Below are 10,777 nucleotides of genomic sequence, written 5' to 3'. Positions count from 1 at the left end.
CAATCAGTATCTCATCGCTGTCATCGGAGTTTATAATCCAGGTTCCCAGCCCCACTGGTGATCTATTTCTGTGCCTCTGCAGTGACGCCAGTTGTCCTAGCAACGTGCTGGCTGGCACTTCGTTAAAGGCAAGTGAGGGAGTGGCGGTGGAAGAGGGTGGCCTCGAGAGGGTCAGAAGGGAGTTGGCAGTCACCTTGCTCAAAGAGGATTTTCCATTTCCCTCATCTGGGCAGGCCTCCAGGAGGAAGATGTCACTTACTAAGTGTATCATGGGAGTGTCACTTACTAAGGATCATGGAACACATAGTCTTTCTGGTACAGATAGAATCCCATGGAGAATAACAAATGAATTAATGGGTAGTCCAGGCAGAATGTGGGGACTGCCGGGCCAAGATGTTAGGTGATCTCAGGGCATCTCATGGTGTCAGTGTTTCTTGTGAATCAGGTTAATGTTCTGGTTGTTGATCAGCACCGGCATGCAGATTTGGAGACATGAGTAGATGTTTCGGAGGAATCAGAGGTCAAGGGAGGCAGAAGGAAGGGAAACACCATGACAGTCCCTCTTGGCCACTTTTCCTGTTGACAGGTCTGGCCTGAAAGCTGTCCAGTGTAACGAGAGCCTTCTTACAGAGCTCTGGTAACTTATCCATGCTCCCAGCCTTGAAGAGGAATACAGCTCACCTTGTACTCTTCTTTTTAATTGCTCTCCTCTCTTTATGCCACATTGAATTGGCACTAAATGACTTTTTCTGCCATTTTCTGATTTGGATCCGAAGAACATGGAAATACTGTGGATTGTATCTTAAAGTCCCTGTCCAAGGTGGCCTTGCCTAGATGAAATCTAAAATGGCCAGTCGAGTGACATTGGCAGACCTGGGGGCTTCCCTCCATGGCCACTTCTCTGTGGAAACCCCCAGGCAATGGATTTGGTGACATTTTCTCCTGAGAGTGCTTCTGGTCTGTGTGGTCCTGGAGATGCCAAGACATTTTTCACGGAGAAAGATACTCAAGGTGGGTCTTTGCAAGGAAATGGGGAACCAGGAAGACTGATGAAAGGGTGTCCCCTGAGCACTGAAGATCCACAGATAAAAGGAATTTTGAGGTATGCATTGTTGCCTTTCCCTTCACGACTAAAAGAGTTTTTGTAGTCTCACTGACCTTCATCATTTGTTCCACTGAATGACCACACTCAAGCCGAGATAATTGCATGAAACTGTGTGCTTATGATGGGAAAGGCATTTAGCGTGTAACTGACCATTTCTAGCACCTTTTGTGTACTCAAAAAGTATTCACTTCTTCTACCATAGCTGAAATAAGGGCTGGTAGTGAAGATCTGGGACTGAAATTGAAATAAATAATTTTTGGAAAAAGAAAAACTCCAAGGGTAGCTGTTGGCACTTTCAGAGCATCCCGTATTTTCAGGATGTTTCGTATGAGATAAAGTAAATCAGTTTTGTTTGACAGGGTGTGGTGTGCCCAGCCAGGTCCTTATTTTAAATTGCCGAAATGATTTAAATGATAGAAGACATTGTGTGTTCCTGAAACAATAAATACCTATTAAGTGCATTTTGATACTGTGGAGAAGTACGGTTTTGTTTTTTTGGATTATTGTATAACTGTTAATTCAACACTTAGTGTTTAAATACTCATCATTCTTTATGTTGCACAGGTAATAAAGATAGTTCTCTCATGTGAATAAGAAATACAACTAATGTGAATGGCCTTAAAGTTAGAAGATTCAAATTCTTCTCTGGGTTTGATGGTTGCTTTTTTAGAAGAAATTTGGTAAAGCAGATGATAGCCCAGTTAGGTTTCATGAACTTCATGCTTCATGTTCTTTTCTTTTTACCACCTAGCTAGATACACAATGAATATTTGGAAACATACTAGAAAGGAAAGAACCCGTTGTCTCTTCTTCCTGAATAAGTTGTTGTTGATCACAAGGGTAGGCATGAATCAAAATATTAATGACTAGGCCGGACGCAGTAACTCCAGCACTTTGGGAAGCCGCGGCAGGTGGATTACCTGAGGTCAGGAGTTCAAGACCAGCCTGGCCAACATGCTGAAACATCATCTCTACTAAAAATATATATAAAATTAGCTGGGCGTGGTGGCGCATGCCTGTAGTCCCAGCTACTTGGGAGGCTGAGGCAGGAGAATCACTTGAACCCGGGAGGTGGAGGTTGCAGTGAGCCAAGATCATGCCACTGCACGCCAGCCTGGGCAACACAGTGAGACTCCATCTCAAAAAAAAAAATAATGACTAAGGAGAAGATAGGAACACCTTGGGCGCTGTCCAATAGCAGGAACTTCAGGCTAAGAATGGACACCTGGGTTCTCTTCCCATCCCTGCCCTTTTGGACCAGGGCAAGCTACTTTCTTTCTGGGTGCCTCTATTTCCTTATTTTCTGAAGGAATATCATTATCACTGTCATTTAACAGCATCAGATTTAAAGTATTAGTTCATATAAGAGGCTCTTTGAATCACATTTGGGTTCAGATTTCAGACCTGCCACTCATTAGCTGTGTGTCCTGTGGGAAATTGCCCAACCTCTCTGAGCCTTATTTACTTCATCTATAAAGAAGGTCTGACCATACCTACCCTGATGACTTATTAAGAGAGTGAAATGCGATAAAGTCTGTTCAGTTTTTAGCCCAGTGATTGCTCCCTAATAACTGTGGCAGCCATGATGCTGTTATGATGATACATTTCACAAAACAAGGTCTATCATGATGTGTTGCTGAAGTGAACAGGTGAGCGGTTGCAACTTGCTAGTCTCTTTGTTGTAGAGACATTTCCTCTGTAATAGGAGTTGTCATTAACTGTCATTGTCATTACACTGACAGTGAATTCAGTTATGTATTGTTAAGACCTTCTGCTTCCTTGACATGTATATAGTAGAATAATTATGACAGTGAAGGTGACACATTTGTCAGAATTATCCATGTGCATATGCTGAGGGCCCTTGGAATTTTAGGTGAATTTTATAGTATTAGTCAAACTGAAAGGCAGAGTGAGTTTGGAAGCTATAATAGTCTCATCTATAAAAGGAGTAGGGAGATTCCCAAAGGCTATTGATATGAGTAGAACTCTAAAAAAGTAAAACGTTAAAATACATTTTGATGTGGTTACCGTGTCTAGGTGGTGATAGGTAAAAAACGGTCTAGTCTAATTCTTTGAAATTTAGGATAGAAGAAAGTCTGAAGATGGATATCTACATTATTTTATCTTCTTTCAGCAAATATTTACAGAAAGAGAGAGATAGATTGTGTGTGTGTGTGTGTGTGTGTGTGTGTGTGTGTGTATGTGAGATCTTCTGGGATCAGGGAAGCTTTCATCCTCAGACTTGAATGATGAGTAGGTGTTAACCAGAAAACGAAGTGGATGTATCAGTTAGCATACACTGTGTAACAAGCCATCCCAACAGTTAAGGTCCAAGACCACAATCTTATGATTGTAGGTCACCTGGGCTATTTTAGTCTGGGCCAGCTTGGCTGGAACTGGTTAATCCATCATGGTCTCACTCATGTGGCTACTAGAAGGCTGGTTTGCCTGAGAGATGGGTGATCTTCAGCTGGGACAGCTTGTCTCTGCTCCAGGTGGCCTCTCATCCTCCTGTAGAGTAGTCTGAGCTTCTTCGCTTTGCAGGCGCAGGGTTCCCAAAAGCAGCAAGAGAGGGCAAACCCCAGTGCATGAGTGCTTTTCAAGCTCTGCTTCAAGATGCTTGTTAATTTCCCTTTAACCAAAGCAAATTACTTAATTTGTTCAGTTCAAAGGATGGGGAAAATCTAGTTCTAGTCACATGGGGGACAACATGAGCAAAGCTCAAAGGTAAGAGAGAACATGGTGTGTTGGAAGACTGCAAGTAGTTTGGAGTGGCTGGAGTCAGGCATATGTGAAGTCCCATGAAGAACAAGCCAGATCATAAAGTGTCTTTTCAGTAAGCTCTGCTGAGGAATTTAGAGTTTATCTTGAAGACAGGGGAGTGGTCACTGAAAGAGTTTAAGCAGGATGTTGACATGATCAATAAGATGTGTAGAGACATGGTTAGGTGGCAAAAGCCTAAAAGCACTCATTAGCCTAGACAATTCAGGAAATTTCCAAAGAGATGACCCAGGGATAGCATAGGAGAAGATGGAAGGACTTGACTGAGAGGTGGCTCAAAGCTGACGTGTACTTTCAGAACAATGTGACCAGAAAAGGGGTTGGAGGCCCTTCAAGGTAGAGCAGAAAAGACAGAGGCTCAGGTCATCAGCAATATCCGTTTGAATCTGGTGGGAGAACTCCACCAGTGTTCCTCACCTCGCTCCTTTGTGGGATCCTGCCAGACTCCAATGTCCTTGGATTCTAAATAAACACCTACCAAGGGGCTGAGTCAAAGAGATTCCAGTCTCTGAAAGTCTCTTGTCGTTGTCATCACCCAGCCAAAGACTTTTCCTTCCAACATGTTTTTCCCTTTGACCTCGAAATAAACAATGTGTTCTTAAGGCTCTGGGGTGCTCTCAAAATGCTTCTCTGACCTCGGAGAGGACCATGCTTAGCCTTTAATTTCCAGATCTGACCTTTCAACTACACTTTTAAGCGTAACTCTTTCAAAAGGCAAAAATAGAAATGACTGTTTCATTTCACCAAATTCAAGTCGCCAAGAGTGAGAACGTGCGGTTTTCACCGGTTCGTTTGGGGACCAGTTTGTTGTCACTGAAACTGCCTGATATCAGGTCAGAGCGGCTGGGTTTTCAGTCCTTGGGGTTATAACTCAAATGTTGAAAGTGCTATCTTTTATAGATAAAAATGAGGGAGGGGAGCATCAAAATGTGTGCAATGCAGATAATAATTTGCCAGGTTTTCTTTCTAATTTTTTCATTAAAAAAGAAAACACAGAAGAGTCTAAAAGTAGGGCAGTCTGCCTTCATTCCTGTGCTCTTTTCCTTGAGGGACACCTTCCCTAACCAAATAATTGAAAATAAATGGGAATTGTGGGAACAGAGGAAGACAAGAAGGAAAACTAAAAACCCAGAACCTAATCTTCCAGGGGCAGGCAGGCCACTTTTGTAGCTCAGATTCTGACATTTTCTCCCATGAAAGAGTTCGAACACACTTCCTGATTGGAGGGCTGTGTCAGCATTAAACTTAATGCAGGGTTCTGCTCTGGCACCTTTGGGGCTGGTGGTTTAGCCCCTCTGTGTGGCATGTCTTATCACCAGCACTGCTAACTGAATGGGATGCATTTTCACAGACAGGAGAGGGTCTGAAAAACCCCAGGGCATGGTCGGAGCCTGCAGGCATTTGTTTGCTGCTGAGAACCATGGCAAGCATTTTTGACATTTTTATCAGAGTCTTAGTTAAACAGTTATGTGGAGGACTGATAAAGAAGTGTGTGATAGGAGACTTCCTAATTTAAAGTACCCAAATTTGGCGAGCTTTATACTCATGTGAAATGGAAATGAAAACATGGCATGTTTTGGAATTCCTGATTCTGCTTATTTGCTTTAATAGCAGATCATTGCATAAACACTGACTCACTGCGTTCTATACTGAAAGGAAGATATGGTTTGCTGTGTTCAATCTGGTCTGGCTTCCAGAACACAGTATAGAACAAGTGCCAGAAGAAGGGATGAGCTCAACTTTATAGGTGACTGGAGAGATGCCTAATTCCATGTTTTGTTCTGTACAACACATGACCTTACATGAAGTTTTGCATAAAATATTGAAACAGTACATGACTCTTTAAAAATACGTATGTAATCCGTTCTAGAGTATATGGAGTAGAGTGTAAAAAAATAGAGTCTTCTTATTTTTGGAAGTGGGGTGAAGACGCAGGTGTGCATATGCTGCCACCTGCATGTTATTTCACTGAGTTTTGTCAGGTTCTTTTCTTACTCACCTGCACTTTGTATGTTACCTTAAGCACTGTAACCATTCTAAGCTGCCGGGGACATGGGTATGCAATTAAAGTCAACGCTGTGATCAAAACCACCTCCTGTTGTTTACCTTTTTAGAAATTTTAATAATACAGTCAAGTCTGAAAGAGTGGAACTTTTCTCAAAGCTACACACTTGGTTGCCTCTTCTTGATTAATGCATGGGGGCGGTCACTGTAACCTAAGGTCTGACAGATGGTGCAGAGATTGATGAAGTAAGGCCTGTTAAGTATTCTGAGTGTCTTATAAAGAAAAATAGGCTACCCTAATTCAAATTGTTGTTGCTCTCCCAAACTTCTTTTATGTAAACTCCCTGTATATTACAATGACAGACTCTCTCTCTCACGCGCGCACACACACACACACACGCACGCCTGCATGCACACACACACACACATGCACACATATGCACACTCCTGACATGCTCTACTGAAAGCTGCCCAGCTAGAGAGGTGCGAATCTAATCCAGAGCACATGGCTGCTTTGCATTTCACTGGCTGTCTAGTGTCACTCTATGATATAGGCATAAGGTCATAACTGTGAGCTATCATTGTCACTTATCTTCATATTAAAGCCCCTCTGATCCAATCTGTCTGCCTTATCTATTACATCATTCACATATCTAGATTCTTCAAATGTAACTACTCATTACAGCAAACCAGGAACAGAGTCATCTCCATTCACTTCGTACATCTCAATCTTAAATTACTAACCATAGTTCAGTTCCAGGATGTCACTAAAAATTCAAAATTACTTTCTGTGATTAACTTACATTGTGATGGTTGGGAATTATTTAGTAGAAGACCTGTTCATTCTTCTGATAAAGCCCTTTCCAAGTTTTGAACTGTGTGTGTGTGTGTGTGTGTGTGTGTGTGTGTGTTTTAATTGCCAGGAGTCTTTCAGATAGCAGGGAGATTGTTGGAATGAGAAAGCAAAGCTTGTATGAAAACTTGTGGCAAAAGGTCATCTGTGCTGTGGGGGAAATTTCAAACTAGGCACAGTTTGTTTCCAGTGGTTCCTGCCTGTCCTTTCAGTGGCTGGTCACTCTCTGTTGCCTTTCCAGTCAGATATTTCCCCTCTTCCAATGCCTGACATCAGTCTAGTTACCTTGGTTGGCCTGTGGAGAAAAACACTCTTGTTAAGACACTCGCATTAAGCTGATAGAGGCCTTGGCTAGGATAATTGCATTTTTCAAGGGCTAAGGGATGGAAGGATTTAATTTTTCTCTGAATTATTTTTTATAGAGATGCAGTCTCGCTATGTTGCCCAGGCTGGACTCACACTCCTGGCCTCAAGTGATCCTCCTGTCTTGGCCTCCCAAAGTGCTGGAGTTACAAGCGTGGCCTGAAATTTTTAATGATGATTTCAACTGATCCCAGGGGAGATCTTTTGGATGTCATTTTTCAAACAGATTAGGAAACAAGCAGCTGCCTACCTAATCAATCTATACTACCCATTCTGACGTTTGTGCTGTAACTTTCCGTATAAAATAACTAACTTAATAATAATCAAATAATTTTGCATGTAAGTTTGAAAGCTATAATATAGTTCACCAACATAATTTTCCAGTTCTTTTTATTATGGTAAAATATACATGACATAAAATTTACTGTCTTAGCCATTTTTAAGTGTATAGTCATACATTCATATTGATGTGAGACCATCTCCATCGTCTTGTCTTCAGACCTCTTTTTTTTCCTGGCAAAACTGAATCTAGACCCATAAAACACTAATGCTTCACCCTCCACCCTAGCTCCTGGCAACCACCATTCTACTTTCTGTCTATTATTTTGACTACTGTAAGTGCCTCATATAAGTGGAATCATGCAGTATTTGTCCTTTCGCGCCTGGCTCATTTCTCTGAGCATAATGTCCTCCAGGTCTGTCCATGCTATAGCATGTGTCAGAATATCCTTCCTTTTTAAGGCTGAATAATATTCTGTTGTATGTTTATACACCACAGTTAGCTTATCCTTCATCTATCAATGAGCACTTGGCTTGCTTCCACCTTTAGTTCATTGTTAATGATGTTATGGATATGAGTGTGCAAATATCTCTTTGAAACCATTCACCAACTCTCTTTTTTTGTTTTTGAGACAGAGTTTCGCTCTTGTTGCATGATCTCGGCTCACTGCAACCTCCGCCTCCCGGGTTCAAGCAATTCTCCTGCCTCAGCCTCCCAAGTAACTGGGATTACAGGCACCCGCCACCACACCGGGCTAATTTTGTATTTTTAGTAGAGACCGGGTTTTGCCATGTTGGTCAGGCTGGTCTCAAATTCCTGACCTCAGGTGATCTGCCTCCTCGGCCTCCCAAAGCACTGGGATTACAGGCATGAGCCACTGCACCCAGGCTTCACCAACTCTCTTTTACATCTTTGTTAGATACAAGTGTTTGAAGACCTGCTACCCACTTTGAACCTTTTTTCATGATAGAACTGTAGGTAGACTTTCTGCCTAGTAATGTTATTTGAAGCATCCTGTCTGCTGACCTCTTTCCTGAGGCCTGAAATGCTACTAATAGTAGTTCAGTCCTCAAGTATCAAGCAAAGCCTTCAGCTAGTTTTCTATTAAAATGCGTATGATCCTGGGGCAGAGGCCACAGATAAGATATTAGCACCTTGGTGTGAATTTTTTTAATTAGATCCTATCTTAGAAGCTTCCTTTACCCCCTTGCCTAGTTCTTCACTAATTGCTCCGTGATAAGGGCTTGCATTATTACTGCAAGTATCATACTGTATTAAACTTATGTATATTTTTGCTTCTCCTGATAGAATAGAAGCTTCTTAAGGGCAAGATTCTTGTATAATTGCTGTTGGTTTTTCAGACCCTAAGATAATGTCACAGACAACTTTCAATAAGCTGCTCACTCATTCTTGCATGCATTCATTCATTCACTCATTTATTCATCAAGCATTTATTGGGTGCCCACACTGTAAGTGCATTTTAAAACTCTGCCTTTCTAGAAGGTTTGAATGGCCAAGGGCCAACTCTGTTGCACAGTTTTGGCGGATTTTAGAAAACGTAAAATCTAACTTCCTTTATTTTTAGGTGCAGGAACTTGGTCCAGATGAGTGGATCAACCTCTGAAATAGTTTTCTATCACCGTCCTACCCGTTTTTGTTTTGTTTTGTTTTGTTTTGTTTCTGCTTCCATTCAGAAGAAGCGTCGATCTAAGTAAGTTTGTGTTCTTCTATTCAAAAGTAAGGTGATGTTTCAATGTATATTCTCAAGCATCTGAAAACTTCTGTGGTTGCTCTAAATCTCAATATTTCCAATATCAGCCATGTACAGTTTTAAAATGCTTGCATTCTCTTAGGACATTGTGAACAATCTGCTTAGAAAGGGGAGTGACTTTTGCCTCTTTTGGTTTATTTGCTTTGCATTGATTTGTAACTGTGTACTTTAGTATATACCAGCAACTCCTAGCCCAGGGATAGCATAGACTTGCTTACTGGTTCCAGGGACTGTTCATTCATCCCACAGTGGCTTCCTTGGAAACAAGTTACTCTGATAACAATTTGATGGTACTTCCCTGTATAAGGTAATAACCAGTCCTGGCTGGGCGCGGTGGCTCACGCCTGTAATCCCAGGACTTTGGGAGGCCAAGGCAGGCGGATCATGAGGTCAGGAGATCTAGACCGTCCTGGCTAACACAGTGAAACCCCGTCTCTACTAAAAATGCAAAAACAAAATTAGCCGGGCGTGGTGGCATGCGCCTATAGTCCCAGCTACTCAGGAGGCTGAGGCAGGAGAATGGCATGAACCCAGGAGGCAGAGCTTGCAGTGAGCTGAGATCGAGCCACTGCACTCCAGCCTGGGAGACAGAGTGAGACTCTGTCTCAAAAAATAAATAAATAAAATAAAAATAATAATTAATAAAACAGTCCTAAATCAAATTCTTACTTAAGGTTCTAGCCTCAGAGTTTATTAGTTCTTAGTGATGTTACTATGAAGGCTAATAGGAGACAAATTATTATTCTGGTTTTTATTGTTATTGCCACTGCAATTCCTATGATTATTGCTATAATTCCCTATTTAATAGGTAAACAGGTTACCTGGTGACTAGATAGAAATAGAAATGAAATGTCTTTACCAAGAGAATATCCATGTTTTATAGAGAACAGGAAACAAGTAATAAATGGAATCTTCAGACCATCCTTTGGTCTTCTTTTAGGCAATGGTTCAGCTTCTTTACCTACTAAAATTTTGGACAGGGTTGTTAACAGGCAATACAGTTTAAAATGAACTGTTTTAAGTTTTTCTTTCTGGCTTTTTCATGCTCCTACATTAATGCAATAGGATTGAAGGCTACAAGAATGATAATTGCAATATGCTGAAATAATGAGCTACAGTAAATAGCTATAGTGAATGTATGCCCATAGAAAAGAATTGAAAACAGATGGCTTTTGGTTAAAGGTACTTATTGTAACAGATTTCAAGGTGAAATTGTTAGTTCAGAAAAGATGGTAGATAGAACCTTTAAAAATACGGTCACTGGGGTGGGTGCCTGTTCTTCTATAATTCTTCCTCCAACCCACACCTCAAGGACCACACCCCTCCTCCCTCATTTGCATGTAAAGCAGTAGTTTTGACAAATAAAACCAAACATTAAAACCTGACATTGGTGACTGGACCGTGCATCCCTCTGGTGTGTGGATGGGGAACATATCTCCGTGATAGTGTAACCACGCTTCATGCTAATTCCTGGTCACATCGCTGCGTCCTCTTCATACATAATTTGCATCATGGGGTGTTTCTGCATATGTTGTGCATTTTGATGTTATTTTTAGCTACAATTTTTGAAACAATAACAATTTTTTAAATAGAGTAATCAAGAAAGCGCCTCCAGAGTCA

Source organism: Mandrillus leucophaeus, unplaced genomic scaffold (assembly GCF_000951045.1).
Source record: "Mandrillus leucophaeus isolate KB7577 unplaced genomic scaffold, Mleu.le_1.0 Scaffold82, whole genome shotgun sequence".
Taxonomy (NCBI): domain Eukaryota; kingdom Metazoa; phylum Chordata; class Mammalia; order Primates; family Cercopithecidae; genus Mandrillus; species Mandrillus leucophaeus.
Note: the sequence above shows the minus strand (reverse complement) of the source record.